We start from the raw sequence: 17,482 nt of genomic DNA on the forward strand, positions 1-17,482 counted from the left end.
TTTAAATATAAGAAAAAACTAATTAATCATTTAAAATATCAATTGGGCCGCACTAAATTAATTATTAATTATTAAACTAATTAATCTCTCTTCAAAACCACCACTACCACCACCATGCCACCACTAAACCACCGGTCACCACCACCATACCACAACACATCTACCCAAACACCACCAAGCAACCACTGTAAGAACCACAATCACAATCACAACGCCACCGTCACCCATGCCATCATTACCCCACCACCTAAAAAGCCCCAATCTGCAAACCCTAAACCACCAACCTCCTCCTTAAACCCCCGACCACCACACCACCTCCACTCTAAACCCACCACCACTACACCACCTCCTCCATGAACCCCCGACCGTCGCACCACCTCCACCCTAAACCCACCACCACTGCACCACCTCCTCCCTAAACCCCGACAGCCGCACCACAGCTGCATCACCTCCTCCCTGAACCCCTGACGATATGACGATATGGGGAATGGTAAGATCAGCATACTCCAATGCGACGAGTTGGGGACTCCTGATTTGGGGTTGTCATTGAGAAACAACTGCAGCTGACGAACAGTTACAGATATGGCGGCCATACCCATGAAGTGGTGAAGAATTGAAGGATGATGTTGAACATTTCATAGCGCTTGAAGAGATAATGCTTGACAAAACTGGGATTTTGAGAACTGCATTAGCCATTGCCCCAAGGGTTTTCGATAGCAATTGGTGATAACTTATAAATAACTTCATTTTAAAAATTGTTTCGATTTAAGGGTTTTACAGGGTTGGATTTCTATGATGGTTGTTGTTGATTGTGTTGGTGGAGGTAGGTGGCTATGGTGATAGTGGGGGTGGGTGGCGATGGAAGTGGAGGTGGAGGTGGCTATGGTGATGGTGGCCGGTAGTATACAAGGGAGGGGTAAATAAGGTAGGCCCCACACTTTTAATAATCCATATTTGTTTTTTTTAAAGGGATGGGTAAACAAGTAATTTCAGGTGGACTTAACAGAGAAACTAATGGACATCCACTCTAGGGACTATCCGAGTAACAAACTATCAAACCGCAAGGAGCACGGTGTAATTTCCAAAAGTTTTGGATTGTAGGTGTTATTTTACGAAACCACATGGACAATCCGGGCATTTAAAGTAGGGTAAACGAGTTGCATTAGGACTTTTGATTGGAATGAACTTACTTTTTAGATTGTATAAACCACCAACACATCTTTTGTAAACACATCCAAACTTTTATACAAGTCACCACTTTATAGAAAACTACTTGATCATGAGTTGGAAAGAATCTTCCATATATGGAGTAATGCCAACATAATCTCTTCTTGATGCAAACACTTGGATTAAATTGGTTAAAACTTGATAAATTAAGAAAGCATCTTACTGGCTTTCGCTCTTGACTTGCTAACTTTCCCGATTACCTTTGAACTCAAACATACTTGTAATGGTCAAAACTCATTTTCCCCAATTACTTTTCACATGTTTTAATGAAGAAATGGGTTTGTCTATGTGTATGGACAAGAGTCAATACCTATATCTTTTTCTCTTGCAAACTTAAACTTCTATATTACATAAACATTGTTACGTGATCCCAACATCTAAACACATTTACAATACATATTAAAGATTCAATATCTAAGATAACAAGGCATCAAATATCTAAATACTCGTTTATAAAGTTATTGATGATCTCTACCAAGAGTCTTAGAGAAAAATTATTGGTAATTGCTACCAAGTGTTTTAGGGAGAAGAATAATAATCCTACCGAATGTAATACGGAGACGTCTCTGCAAAGGAATCTCATGTCCTTATGCCAATGTGGAGCTAGGCGGCTAGCTCACTTGGTAGAGACATGTGCCTCTTAAAGTGGAGTTTCAGGTTCAAATCTTAGCAAATAAATTAGTTTAAAAAAATGGTGTAAAGTAAAGTAGGAGTATTATTTCCGTTCAAAAAAGCAAAGGAATCTCATTCTATAATCTTCCTACACTCTATAATTCTACATAAAACTATTTACAATATTATAGGGACTAGTTTAAGTTCTCATATGTTACACAAGTTGTATAAAAGAAATACTTCTTATAAATCTATTGATTTAATAATTTACATATAGATGTACATGCTACTATCTTCAACATTTCTATGTGTATACTATAGTCACCGTGTCTTCAAATATCTTTAAAACTCACAATGATTTAATCGTTTTACACTACCACATTATGGTTTTTGGATCAAACCTCAGTTCCTAAGCCGACCAGTAGTGAAAGTCTTACTTCAACGTTGGCATGTGTGGCTTGCCGCTTAGATTCACTATTTTTAGACGAACAAATACCCCAATATTTTATTTCATGTTTACATCATCAGAAATGAACTTTGTCACAATGTTATAAGGATAAATAAACACTTGGATAGTCGGATGCATTAATGTACCTTTGTTACATTAACAAAGGATTCCAAACCAGTTAAAATGGTCAGAACTTCTCAAGACTCATGTACCAAGTTTGGATGAGCACGGTACCGAAAGTACAGGTACCGAAAAACGGGAAAAGTGGGTACCGGTACCGAATATACCGGTTCGGTACCGGTATTTACCGGTGTTTTACCCGTAAATACCAAAACACCGGTAAATACCGGTACCAGAAAACAGGGAAATTGGGTACCGGTACCGAATATACCCGGTACCAAATGCTCATCCTAGTACAAGGTGTCTTTGATCATTCTCTTGATACTTTATTTGATATACCCAATAAGCGCATTGTGGATGTGAGCCAAACTACCTCAACATCGCCGTGAGCAGGGGCGGAACAAATATAAATTTAGCTGTAGCACGGGGTACAGCTCAAGTCCATATTCGTAGTGCATTTTTTTTTGTTTATACAAAGGATACCCCTAAATTAATACAAGGATACCCCTAAGACCACACGGTGTGGACGTTCAAAAAAGGCGTTGTTGCTGCTAAACGCCATTCACACTGTCCCATCCACGGCATTGTTGATTAGGCCGGGGAATCTCCACCGGCGTGGAAGAGTTTTTGGCATCGACGTGGCACGTGGTTAATGGACGTGGATGTTAGTCGTTTAACCCAACAGCTAACTTTTAAAATTTTAAAAAAGCTTTCATTTTTTAAAAATCCTAATCTTACACTATAAATACAACCCACTTCTTCATTTTTAAATTACAAACTCCACCACTTAACCTAAATTTATACCAACTCTCAACGCCGTTCCACTTCACCAAAAAAAAACGAGGATGAGAGCCGTTGCGTGGACCGAAGAAGATTGCACTTTGCGAGTCGTGGGTCGAAGCGTTGAGCCACCACACGCCGGATAGGCGCTCGAGCGGTCCTTTTTGGTGGACAACCCGATAACATTTTCAAGCCTATACGGGTGAGAACAACCAAACAATTGACTCGCTCTCGTATCGTTTTAGGACAATCCGTCTCGATTGCGAAAGATTCGAGATGATCCACACCACTGTGGAGCTCGAGGGTGGTGATCTCTGGGAGGACAACATCATCCAAGTGGCTCTCATCAGCTTTAGGCACGTGCACCACCGTGAATTCAAGCTCCGCTTGACGTGGGAAATCATTAGATTTTTTATTTAAATTATCTGTTTTTTAGTTTCGTATTTTTATTTTATGTAATGTTTTTAAAATTTATGTAAAGTTTTTTAGTGTTATGTATTTATTTACTTACTAGTAATATTTTTATAAGTTTTTAATACATTTTATATAATTTTAATTATAAAATAATACAAAAGGTGTGTGATACGTGTCGAAAAAAGCCACGTTTACACGTCCCAGGCCACACCGTCCGTTTTAACACGTCCCGTTCTGACGCGTGGTCTACGTGTCGCATAATGCCCCATCTTCAAGCCCTTCCACACCGTTTGGTCTAACCAACTTAAACTTATAAATTAAGGGAGCTCGATTGAAACACTGACCCAATTTATTAGGTTAGCCCAAAAAAAAAAACAACTACATATGGCGGCAACCTGGAAGAAAACCAAACGTCGCTCTGGCCTCTCGCTCAGACTCAGACGCTGCATTCTTCGACCTTCGTTATTGTTGTTTTTATTAATATTGTATGATTGCACGGTAAAAAAAAATTAGGATACCTCTGATTTAACGGGCTAGTTCCGCCACCGTACCGGGGAGGACGAGCGTGAACTAATGACCTTAAACACTTTGATCAATGATGATAGACATTGATGAGGGCACAAAAAACGAACAGTCAATCGGTACAGAGTTTATTATTCGTGACATGTCTTTAAACTAAAACATTTAAACAAGATTTTCGTTAAACAAAACTGTGAACTCGCCAGCTTTATGCTGATACACTTTTTCTGCATGCTTGCAGGTCGTTAAGTGACTTCATTAGGAGGAGCTGTGGATATCATGGGTCATGCCGTTATTAATATATCTGATGTTATGCTATGTTTTGCGAATAAGTTGTTTTCAAATACTTAGAACAATTTCAAATGCTTCGGCTGAACGTATATTGTTTTAAATCAGATGTTTGAATTACACTTTTCACATTGAATGAGATTTCGAATTCATTATATTACTGTTAGTTCAATGTGATTAGTGGCTAGATCCTAGTACGTGACACGGCTCGCGGTGGTTTCCGCATGTGGTATTTTGGGGGTGTGACAAAACCTGTTGTAAAAGGGACATCAAAGCCAAGAATTGGCATTCCTCAACCCCGCCTCTGATGTTCCTTCGCCATCTCCATGACCTAGGCAAACGATCTGAAACCCAACAATCCTTAATCTCTTCAAGGGCAAATAATCTAGGAAATGAAATTGCCAGAGAAGTCGTGCCCACCCAACTATCGAGCCAAAATCGTGTATCATTACCATAACCTATGCATCTGTGAACCGAATTAAGGGGAACCATATTTTCCTCTTGAAGTTGAATACAAGACTTTAATATCCTTTGCCACACTCCATTACCTCTAGAAAATGTATGCACTACAGGAACATGTTGACTTTAGTCGTACCAATATTATTTCATTTGTAACATGTCAAGTCGAATGAGCTAACGTGCCACTATTACATACGTAAATAATAAACACAATTCTGCAAATATTAAATATTACACTATAAATGAATAAAAAAAGATTTATTAAAATAATTTATACATTAAGGGCTTATAAGCTTCTAAATCTTCCTTGTTCATTATTTTCCATTAGCCCTGAAAGATGTTGCATGAAAAGAAAACGTGATCGAGCCCAATTTCAGTGAATGGATTAACTATTGGAAAACATAGTGTTTGAATGGGCCTTGTGAATACAACAGTATGGGCTTACATCTTAAACATAGTTTTTGAATGGGCCTTATGAATACAGCAGTATGAGCTTGTTACATTACACATACCATTATTAAGGCCCATGATTCGGATGCCATTGTACTCGGAAGGAAAATGGTCAGTGTCACAAAACAAACATATATGTCCATAAAAACAAATGCACTACAAAATAGTGCCTCATATTACTAAAATGCTTTAACTTTTCTAAGTCCTTAATGATTTTTGTTTCTAATACCATATGTACAGATTGTTTGAAACTAAGCTAGAGAAAGAAATGAAATTAGGGTGTCGGTCTTCTATGAATATAGTGGCGCGTCTGCTCAGCTATGTCGAAACAAATTATATATATGAGAGACTTGCATTGTACTTGCTCTAACACATATTTTGTAAATCCTTATAATTAACAAAATTTGTTTTGTCAATCAATTCTCATCAAATATTACCATATAATCCAGGTCTCTAACGAGTTTAGAGTTCAAGGTGAAGTTTTATAACTTTAAACACAATTCATAAGGATCGTGTGTAAGTTGAAATAATAATAAGCTTACATATGCGTATCATCTATTGAGATACCCATATCTTATGTTTTTTTTCGAGTTAACTGTCATTTTCGTCTCTGTGGTTTGTTCACTTTTGTCATTTCAGGCCAATTTTCAAAAACGCACCAGTTTCCTCCCTGACATATTGGAAACGTGCCACTTCAGTCCAAAAATTAAATCCCAATTAAGTCAGACAGGTTAAATGAAGGGTATTATTGTCAATTGAAGTGGCACGAAGGAAACTGATGCATTTTTTAAAATTGGTCTGAAATGGCAAAAGTAGACAAACCACATGGACGAAAATGACAGTTAACTCTTTTTTTCACTCCTTGAGTTGTCATTGTTTCCTCCTTTTGTTCGTTGTGTGGTCAAATGCTAAAAATTGGTTCCGCTACTTTTTGGTTATTTAAAGGTGACCGTTTGAACTCACACCTATATATAAACACGGATGTAGTTTAATCGTTATAACGAGCTTATTCATTTAACCACATAGAATTATAAAAATGGATACATACTCCCAATTTTTATATTTGCAACAATTTATCTTTTGTTAAAAATGATCCAGTGATATTTAATAATATAATTTTACACATCAGCAAGCGTTCGAGTCCCATAGTAAACAATGGTAATGGTGTAGATTTAACAGTAAGATTTGAATTTCTATTAAAAAAAAAATAATGATGAAAATGGGCATGTCTTAAGATGCGCACATTAGAATATCCAATAACAAAAAACCATAGTAAACTCCATGAGATTATATTAATTATGCGTTTGTCTTAGATGCTATGTTTATTAGTTCCAATCTCTTATCTATCTTTTATACATTAAGTACCTTACGTAAAAACCAAAGAATATATATATTTAACCCTTGATTTTATCAAAATGTACATAATTATCTATTATATATTGTTAATCAATGTTATAGCAGTGCATTTCGTTTTCCATAATTTATTTTGTTTGTCTATAATTGATAATAATCTAATGGTCCAATTTGGTACTTATATTTGTACATATATCATCCGATGAATACTAAAAAACGCTACATAAATCTCAAATGTTCTAACCTCACATGGAATATGCCTTGTTTATAACTAAAAATGCCCATTTTCACTCTTTTCTTCTTGCTATATATACTCTTTAACTTCTTAAACGATCTCCTCATTCTAATCATCAGAAAATACTAAACAAATATGGAGATGATACAACAGTTGTTCATGGTAGCTTTTGTGGCTTTCGTCTTCTCGATACTAGTTGAGAAGCTTGCCTGTGTTAGCATTAACGGGGAAGAAAGAAAGTCAAAGAGAACCAAATATAAACGTACCCAAAGCAAGAGTAAGAGGACGAGCAAGAGCAAGAGCAAGAAAAAGGTTCATTTTGCGGTTCATGATCAAATAGCCACTGTCATTAACAACAAGCTTGTTAAATTAGGCGCCATCAAGCGACCAACGAAGCAACAAATGTTTAGACCTATTGGTTATGATTTGAATGATGTATATCTTGGTGCTAATTGGATTGGAGAAGAGTTGATGATCTACAAGGAACTTGGATTGCATTTGGAACAAAATGAACTAGGGTTTGGACAGTTTGGTACTATTCATGTCCAAGTAAAAACGCTAGATGATATGGCACGAACAGACTTTGCCATTGATGACTGCATTGATGATCAAATCGAAGATGAAACTAATGAAATATAGACCTTGATTTTGCTCCAATAAAGTTCGTTAATTAACTAGCAACAAACAAATATACAATACATGTAAAGATACACACATTTAGTTTAATAATGGTGTAAGTATATAAGGAGATAGATTTAGTAACAAAGAGTGTTACAAGGGTACATGTTTATTTTTTAATCTTGATTTTGTTTTGTTTTAATCTTGATTTTGTTTTTGTTTTGTATCTTAGACTTGAGACATGAGAGACCTTAGCAAATCGTTGTGTGTTGTTTGATTTATTATGTTGTGATTCATAACGAATATTAAAAATTCACTAAAGAGCATTTTATCTAATATTAATATGTCAGGTTTTGATCGATTTATTCCCCTAAAGAGCATTTTATCTAATGACAATTTAACTAATACAAAAATAATAAATAAAGAGTGCATTGGAAGATATAGATGGTGACTAATTGTTTTTTATTAACTAACACAAGGTACAACTTTAAGATAATTAAATAGCTAATAATGTATGTGCTAGTTATTTAGTGATCTAGTGGTATGATTTTTTTTCTTTTACAAAAGTGGCGTGGTTTCAAATATTTGCATGTGTAAGATTATATGGTATTTAGGTGTAAAAGAATTAAATTGTAAATACTTTAGAAACACTAAGATTGAACTATGGTTGAAAGACCGTTGATGGACTTGTCGTATTGCCCCCATCAGTTGTGATTTTTCTATTTTTTGGCTTTTCAAATTAGTTCACTTCTTGGCACCTTTGGTGTGGATACCCATCTCGACAATAGTGAATCGGCTACGGAGATCCAATTAAATATTTTTTTTTTATTTGCCTCAATATAATGTTCTTTTTCCCAATCCATTATTTCTTCACTTATTTGCTTTAGTTTATTCCTCTGTTGATCATTATTGTTCATGATCAAACTATGATATGAATTCATTTTTTTAACGGTGGAAACTATATATTATATAGCAACGGGTCAACAAGTAGCTATAAAACCCATACACAAAAGACGATTACATGATTATGTCAGGTACATTGAAATCACACCATCTTTCTCAAACTACACTGCTCAATTTCGATCTACATGTTAACCATTAATGCGAGTTCATCTTTATGTCTTCCACCGTCTTTCTAGTTGTAATAAACGTGTTGTTGAGGTCTTCTCATTGCGTGCCTTCTAGATGTGCCAAAACGTAGATAGTGATACCTCATTCACTACCTTCTTCCAAGTATTTGATCCAACCATTGCTTCCGTCCATTGTAGGATCTGAATGTGTGACAACTCGACACTCAGAATGGGTAGTTTTAGCCAAACAAAAATCTGCCACCAAATCGCTCTTGCCCATAAACATGGCGTTAACACATCTTCTGTCGACTCTTCTTCTAAGCAACAATATCACATGTCACCCCTGTCATATGGATGCCCCTTAATCGTAATGCTTCTCTTGATGGAATCCGATTCAAGCATGCTCTCCACACAAAACAAGCCATTTTAGCTGGTACGCAATGACACCTATACTTCCATTCATCCCCCATCCAGATTATTGTTGGATTTCGCTATGTGCTCCCTTAAACTTGACACCAAAAACCTGCCTTCATCATCCATCTTCCGGGCCCACGAATCAGGCCCGCTACCCATAGACAAGCCCTGTAATTCAGCCATCAATTTATTGTATTCTTCTATTTTCGTTTGATTGGAGCCGTTCATGTTCCAAGGCCATGTCCACTAGACTACATTATTTTCTTTATGCATACATTGTGACACCAAAGCTTGTTTATTTATTTATTTATTATTATTTTTGCCATCTTTGGGAGGGGTATCAACTAACCATACATCAATCCAAAATTTTACCTTGTCTCCCGACTCGACTTTGCCTATTATGTTGCATTTTGGCGAAAGATTTGTGCTAAGTTCTTTGTCTATCCCCATATATCCTTCCATACACTAGCGCATTTGGTTTTTTTACCGGAAGGGTTTGTACGGACCTTTTTGCTTTTGAAAGTTACAATCACCTTTGCCCATAATGCTTCCAGATTGTCTTTCATCTTCCATCACCATTGTTAGAGCATTCACATCCAATCCACTAAAAATATACATACATTCCACTAAAAAACAACTCCCATATCAATATATTTCCACTAAAAACAAATACTTTTTCTCTTTCCTTTTCAATATATATTACATTTTCTCTCTCCTTCACTCACAACCGCTTTCAATATATATTAAAAAAATATAGGGGGTGAACAGTGTCCCCCCAAATATACAGATGAACAGTAACATTTTCTCTCTCCTCCACTCACAACCACTTTTTATACTTTTTATATTTTAAAAACCCCCTCACACAGATTTTAGTGGTTTGGATGAGAATGCTCTTATGATTTATATCACATCCTCTCTATCTCTTATCATAATAATATTTTTCATTTCAAAATATTTGAGTATACATGCACCAATACTAATTCACATCATAAAATATATTAAAGATGTAGATGACTAGAGTGATATCACCTATCAAGATCCTTTTTATAGCTTTATATTTGTATCTTAATCACACAATTGACTGATTGTGAGCTAAAACTCAAACCACCTTGTATTTATCTTCTACATGGAATGTGATGCTTCAATATTCTCCATCTTTGATGTTCATTAATATTTCACTTTTTCCTATCACATGTTTAAAACACACACTACTCAAAAACTTGGTATAATTAGTTACCATCTTCAAGTCAATGTGACATTGTAAAGGATTTCCTTCTTACAACAATTTCATAAATTGATAAAAAACAAGGTCTCTTGTGAGTGCGTTGTGGTTTTATAGTACAATAAGTGTTAAAACAACAAGGGCATGGTTAGTTTAAGGTCCTAGATCCTTTTTAGCTCAAAGCTTCCTAGGTATCTACGAACAATAGAAGCATCATTAGCCTTAACGCATGAGGGGGCCTCTTGCTTTTGGACTCCAACGTGAGAGTAAGTGTGGGGTTTTCAAGAGTTAATATACTATAGAGAGAATAAGTATTTAGTAAGTTCTAGTGAGAGAGCAAATACCTTTTTTGGCAGCATGAAGTGTCCTTATATAGGCGATACTTCCTGCCCAAGGAACATCCTTCATACAACTCAACTTCTATATTCGGTAAAACATATCCTCATCGTGTTTACTTGTGTAGGCGGCCTTGCCCTTTTTGTGTAAGTACCAGGTCTTGTAAGTTCCAGGTTTACTTTATGAGTTTTTGGTTTAAGGTTACATCTCTTTAATGTTTCCAGTCTTTGTATTTGTTATGTTACTATAGCCATGTGTTGTTAAGCTTCAAGCCCCAACATCTAGGTTCCTAGCTCATGCTACCTGCTTGTCGCTCTAGCTTCGCTGAGCGGGAGCTTCCGTGTACCCACATCATCAATAAGTATCACATATAACATTGCAGGCAATCGTAGTCTCATATAGTGTTGATAAACATTCATGTTATCATACTTTCTTCGCTTGAGGATTATGTCTCTCCAAGTACTTTCATATAATGACTAAGCTTGAACCCTTTTCACATTCTTATTCTTCCCATAGATTTCCAAGAAAAAAATATACAAGTATCATGGTGTACCAACAGGAAATTGTGAACACCAAATCCCTATTCATTTTCTCATATGCAACTCAATGCTTTATTATGATGTACACCTTTATGGTTATATAAAAAACAATACAAAATACTTATACACCATGATAATTAACAATATTATTAAAGTTGTAAAACCCTAACATGATATTTGTTAATTATATATCTTTTATTTCGCCTAAACTTTAGAAAGTGAATTATTTAAAACAAAATGAGGTATCCCATTGATGAATCGACAAGAAAATATTTTCATATATGGTTTTTAACCTTCATTTAAAGAATAATGCAACCCAAATTATAATCTCTCTAATTTGGTCATAATCACATCAAATTGTGAAATTTTCTTTTTGCTTAATATGACCTTATGTTTTACAAACCTAAATGCCTACATATGTACAGATGAAAGTTGAAACTGTAAAGTTCCACTCACCAAGTTGCAAAAAGGAGTCTTATCTTTTGGTACCAATTAATGGTCACAAGTCATACTTCATAAAAGGAAAAAAAAAAAAAACACTAGTAAAACACCCTCTTTTGATTAAATATGATTTTATATGGGTTTTTTCATACTTCTACACATTAACCGTTTCTTCATATAGTGTTGAAATATGTTTTTTAAAACATGTCTTTTAACACTAAAACATTCCCTGCCTCTTTTAGTTTAAAAGCTATTTTCACAATAAGTATTTATGTTCTAGTTTTACGTATGCATAAAACCTTCTTTATAAGGGGACTAGGGGTGGTTCACTAGTGATAGAATTTATCACTCACAAGCACCAATCAAGTTTTGCCATGTCATTGACCATTTTTCCATCACTCACAACCATTTTTACTAGGGGTGGTCATCACTCACCACCACACCCAACAATTTCCCCCCAACCAACAAATACCCTCACAAACCAAAATCATAACGCGTGAAGGAAATAACGGAAAATGGATTTCGTTATGATATAACGCGTTGAAGTATGGACCGGCGGTGGGATTTTATCAACTTCCACGCGTTATTTTTTGTTCCGTTATGCTATCACGGGACCAGCCCGTGTCCCCTAAAGATGATTCCTGAATGGTATACATATGATATGCATAACTATACATTCTAAAAAAATAATAATAATAATAATAATAATAATAATAATAGTAATAATAATAATAATAATAATAATACTAATAACAGTAGCAGCAACAACAACAACAATAATAATAATAATAAACAACGAGTTCTAAGTTTCAAACCAAAAACTAAGCCACTAAACCAGGTTTTATAAACCATAAACTATAAACTCAATCATACAATTAACTTCAAACCGAGGATTTACTTCGATTTAGAGCATCTCTAATGCATCCACTTTCAAACGCTACGTCATGTCATTTACCAAAATTTTCAATTTAAACATACCCATTTTCTCTTCAATGCTACGTCCACTTTCAAACATTACTTTAAAAAAAATCATCTGAATGTGTTTAGTAATCCAGACACCCTCACAAGCGTCCATTTCCGGATGGTTACTCCAATGAAGATGTATACAGGGAGATATCACTTAAACGTCATGTGACTTATTTTTATCCATTGAATTTGCTCTTAAAATTCTATTAGATTTTAAATACCGTACCTGTTAGAAATATATAGATGATAATATCCACTAGAACGTGGGGTAAGGTGGGGTGTGGGTTGGGGGCATGGTGCGACACGTGGACTATGGGACACCCAAGACCAAAAGCCAATTTCAAAGTGGTATGGTGGAGCGTGGGTTGGGTGGCGTGGAAAAAAACCAATTTCAAAGGGCTAGTGCTCTTGGCCAATGAGGTTCCGCCATGTCATGTGGTAGCCCCGCCCCACGCCCGGCCTTAAACTCCCGCCCCAAGGGGCCACGCCCAAACCCAAGCCCACCCGGGATGGTGACTTGGGCGTTTCTCTCCAACTCACGCCCCAACCCCCGCCTCATACCCCATAGTCTTAAGCTAGAGGGTATGGTGATGGTCCTCCCTTGGAGGATGATACGCCACGTAGACGCCACATCATAGTCCTCCCAAGGATGGTCCATCCCACAAAACTAGAGGGTATGGTGATGGTTTAGTCGAACAAGTCACAATGCACATGGTACAACATATTCATATTCAATTACAAACACAAATCAATGGGGGCCCACCAGATTTGGATCGTCGCCAACGTCTTCAGCAGGACGTAGAGGACGGGGACCGGGGGGGGGGGGATGGTGTGACGGCGTCGCCGTTCCTCGACGGGGGTGGGGACGAACCCCATACCCTAGAGCCTTAGAGCGTCCATAATAGAGACATATTTTGGTGTTTTTAAGGAGAGAGGGTGTGAGGTGAAGGAGAGATAGTGTAGTGGTGTATATGAGAAAAAAATAGAGGGAAGAAATGTATGTGAGTGTGATGTAGGAGAGAGAAGAGAGAAGATAAATATTTGATGGGTACTTTGTTTGTGAGAGACACACGGAAGTTTCTTAATGAATAACAAAGCATGATAAGAAATTTATTTTGTGTAAACTATATGTTTTATATCCATTAAATTAACATAATTTTTTTACGATATCTAATGTTCTATGGTGGGACCACGAGATGGGGAGTGGAGTAGGAAAAGTAGAAGTTGAATCACTAATTTCGATCGGTTTCTTGTTGAGCTCTCCAGCTGTATCGAATTCATTCTGTCCACTAATAAATGTTCACCAAAATTTATTACTTTTCTCATCATTTATTTGGTATTGTTTCAAAATAGTTAGGTATAATCTTTTAATTTTTTTCCTAAATGCATATCTTTTAATTCTTTCTTAAATGCATTTCAACATAGTAATTTTTTCCTAAATAAATATAGTAAACTTCTGTTTTGCTTTCTGTAGTTTGATCACTTTAATGGTTTTGCCCCAGACCTTTTAGAATAGTCATTTTACTCCTTATAAAGCTTATCTCTATTTCACTCCCCGTCCCTAACGTCATCCAATTCAACCGTTAAATCCTGGTCACATGTGAGGCGCATTTTAGTCTTTTCCTGTAATTAATTATTTATTAGTTTATATGTATATATTTATATAAACTAGAAAAGCATTCAACATTTCAACCCAATTAATCACAATTGTCGTTGTCTCTCTCTCTCTCTCTAAATTCTGTAATGTCCACCACCACCGCAATGAGACACCACCACCGCCCATCCCACCAGCCTACTGAAATTGACGATGACAGAACAGATCGAAGAAATGTTGGTGGTATCCACCCGCTGCCACCGTAAACTCCGACTAATCTTGTCTCCGGTTCAAAAACTGGCTATTGGACCATCGCCATCTGCCGCTAATATCACCAAACTAGGTAAACTTCATCTTCAATCTTCAAACTGGAACATAAATCGGTTCAGATCTGAAAAGGGGTAAGGGGCGGCGGCTAGGGTTTCCACGCGAACCACGTTGATGATGACAATGGGGATTTAGGTTTTGGTGAGGTGGTCGGTTCTGATAACAAACTTGTGAGGTGGTTATTAGAGAGAAGAGAGATAAGAGTCGTACAGAGGTCGAGGTTGTGTGGGGGGTGTTGGAAGTGAAGGTTGATGGTGGTGGTGTGGGGATTAGATCTGCAATGGTGGTGTGACACAATACCGAACGGAGACGGTCGTGATGGTGGTCGGCAGGTGATGGTGGTTGTGGGTGGTGTCAGCAGGTGGTAGTTAGTGGGATGGTGGGTAGTGTTGGTTTCGACAGATAGTGGTTAGTGGGTGGTGTCGGCATGTAGTGGTTAGTGGGGTGGTTGGTGGTGTCGGCAGGTGGCGGTTAGCGGTGGTCGGTAGATGATGGTGGTAGTGCAAGATGGTGGTTGTTGGTAGGTAGTGTAAGGACCTTCAAAAATGTCCCTAACCAACCTATAGATGTAAACCCGGACCCCTAAAACCCTACTGTACATGAAAAACCAAGAAAAACAAGAAAATTGGGTTTTAGGCGGGCCGCGTAAGGGATAGCTTAACCTTACGCGGGCCGCTACAACTTAATGATCAAACCGGATAAGTTTTAGGGTTCTAGGCGGGCGGCGTAAAACTTAAAGGATGTTTACGCGGGCCGCGTCAACTTGAAATTCATCCGGATAAGCATCCGGGCCACGTATAACCCATCTGTCCAACCTAAGCCCATGACCCATCAACCCTACGCCTAGACTAGGCGGCCTCGCGGGCCGCATAAGTGATATCCTTAGGTTTACGCGGGCCGCGTAAAACCTAAATTCAGGCTATAAATAGCCTAGCTCAGGGGCTTTCATTCTGTGTCGACAAAACTTTCCAAAAACGAAGATATACTGTCCAAAATTATAATTTCATATTGAGGTGCTGCTACGATACCGGGCATTAACTCGATCGCTATTACGATTCAATGTCCGATCAATTGAAACTATCCAACGAATGTTTAAGTGCTGCTCAAATTTGGGTTTATACTTTGTCATTCGTCGTTAATTCGATGGATGTTTAAGTATCGCACTTTGTCATTTGTTGTGAGGGTTTAATCTCGTGAATTGTCGTAAATGATGTATTAGTTATTAACCCAGTTCGTGTGCATTGTTATTTAAATTAGGTTAAACAGGCTAATCAGTAGATTAAACTCCACCCGTATAAATCTGCAAGGTGAGTCATTCTCATTTTATCAACTGTTTTACAAAACTCCAAGTTATTTTCAAAGTTATAATTACAGGGATTAAGTCTTTGTAGTCACCAAATTACAGCCGGTATGTGGGGTTTTGTATACATTACTTGATAACCGTCACCATTGGACAACGAGTTAGCCAAGGGGTGATATAACCATAGTCACAGACACCATTGGACTCCGAGGTTACCAATGGATGGTCGAGTGACAAATATTGTGGGTATATGGTTGATAAACAGAAACATTGTAATCGCTCTTAATACTGTAAAATTATAACAAAATGTCGTTTTAACAAAAGAATGATTCACTCAGTATTTCCCGCTGACAAAACCTTTTTCAAACATGTTTCAGGTGATCTGTTATGATCCAAGAAAAGTGTCGTGAAGCACTACAAGCTTAAGGAAGTGGCTCAATATAAAGAAACATGTTCTGTGAAATAAGGATTTCCCAGTGAAATCACTTTATTGTAAATTACAGGGTTTTATCCCTAAATTATGTAATAAAGTAAACGAGCATTTTTAGTATTAAAAGATCCTGTATTAAAGACTTCCGCTGTCGCCTAAATACCACGGGGTTCCTGTCCCGCGGTTCTTGACCGGGTCAAACCGGAGCTAGGGCCATGATAGGTAGGTTGTTGATGGTGAGACTGATTTACGGAGCAGAGAAAGAAGATAGTGTATATTTGTTTTATATATGTATTATATTATATATAATAACAAAATATCTAAAATATGGGAAAAGACTAGAATGCCCCTCATGTGAGGGGCATGTGACCAGGATTTAACGGTTGAATTGGATGGCGTTAGGGGCGGGGAGTGAAATAGAGATAAGCTTCATAGATCAGGGAGTAAATGGCTATTTTGAAAGGTTTGGGGCAAAACCGTTAAAGTGACCAAACCACGTGGAGCAAAACGGAAGTTTACTCTAGTAAATAAGATGTTTTAGTACATATTTTATATTTATTAAGGTGTTTTTTGTTTTTTCAGAGGTAAAAATGTCTGCAGTCTGCGGACCACATCTGCAAATATCTGTAGGAGAAGAGGTGGAGCAAACCTCTGTAGTCTCCAAGAAGGAGACTGTTTTTTATCTTCTGCAAACTGCATAAATAAACTGAAATTTGAATAAACCGAAATCAAGAACCAACAATATATGAACATATAATACATAATCTTCACATAAACAAAAGCATAAACAATTCACATCTGATATATATTCTTAAAAATCAGAAAACCATAACAGATGAACTGACCACAAATAAACCATCGTAATCCAAAGTATCTCTAACAAGTAACAGGTTTTTTGCTTACACAAACAAACATAGAACAATTCAGATTTTCTGCTTACACAAACAACCATCGAACAATTCAGATTCAAAAACAAATCACAGATTGTCCTATCAATGACAGTATTTAATCATCAAATCTATACTAAAAGATCAGAGTGACATAAGTTAGATCTTTAATTTTGAATACTCAACCCTAACAATCTTCTGAAATTTAAAAAATAAAAAAAAAATAAAAAAACGGACATGTGAAGGGGGAAAGGAGATGAACAGCGGCAGCGGCGGTCTGGGGGAGGAGATGAACGGCGGTAGCGCGACAGGGGTGTGGGAGGAGAGGTAGTGGCGGCGGTGGTGTGGGAGGAGAGGTGGTGGCGGCAGCAGGGAAGAAGAAAGGTGGTGGAGGAGAGGTGTGGAGGAGGGGTTCGGGGTTTCTTGAAGAGGT

This window comes from Helianthus annuus, chromosome 5 (genome assembly GCF_002127325.2).
Source record: "Helianthus annuus cultivar XRQ/B chromosome 5, HanXRQr2.0-SUNRISE, whole genome shotgun sequence".
In the NCBI taxonomy this organism is placed as follows: Eukaryota; Viridiplantae; Streptophyta; class Magnoliopsida; order Asterales; family Asteraceae; genus Helianthus; species Helianthus annuus.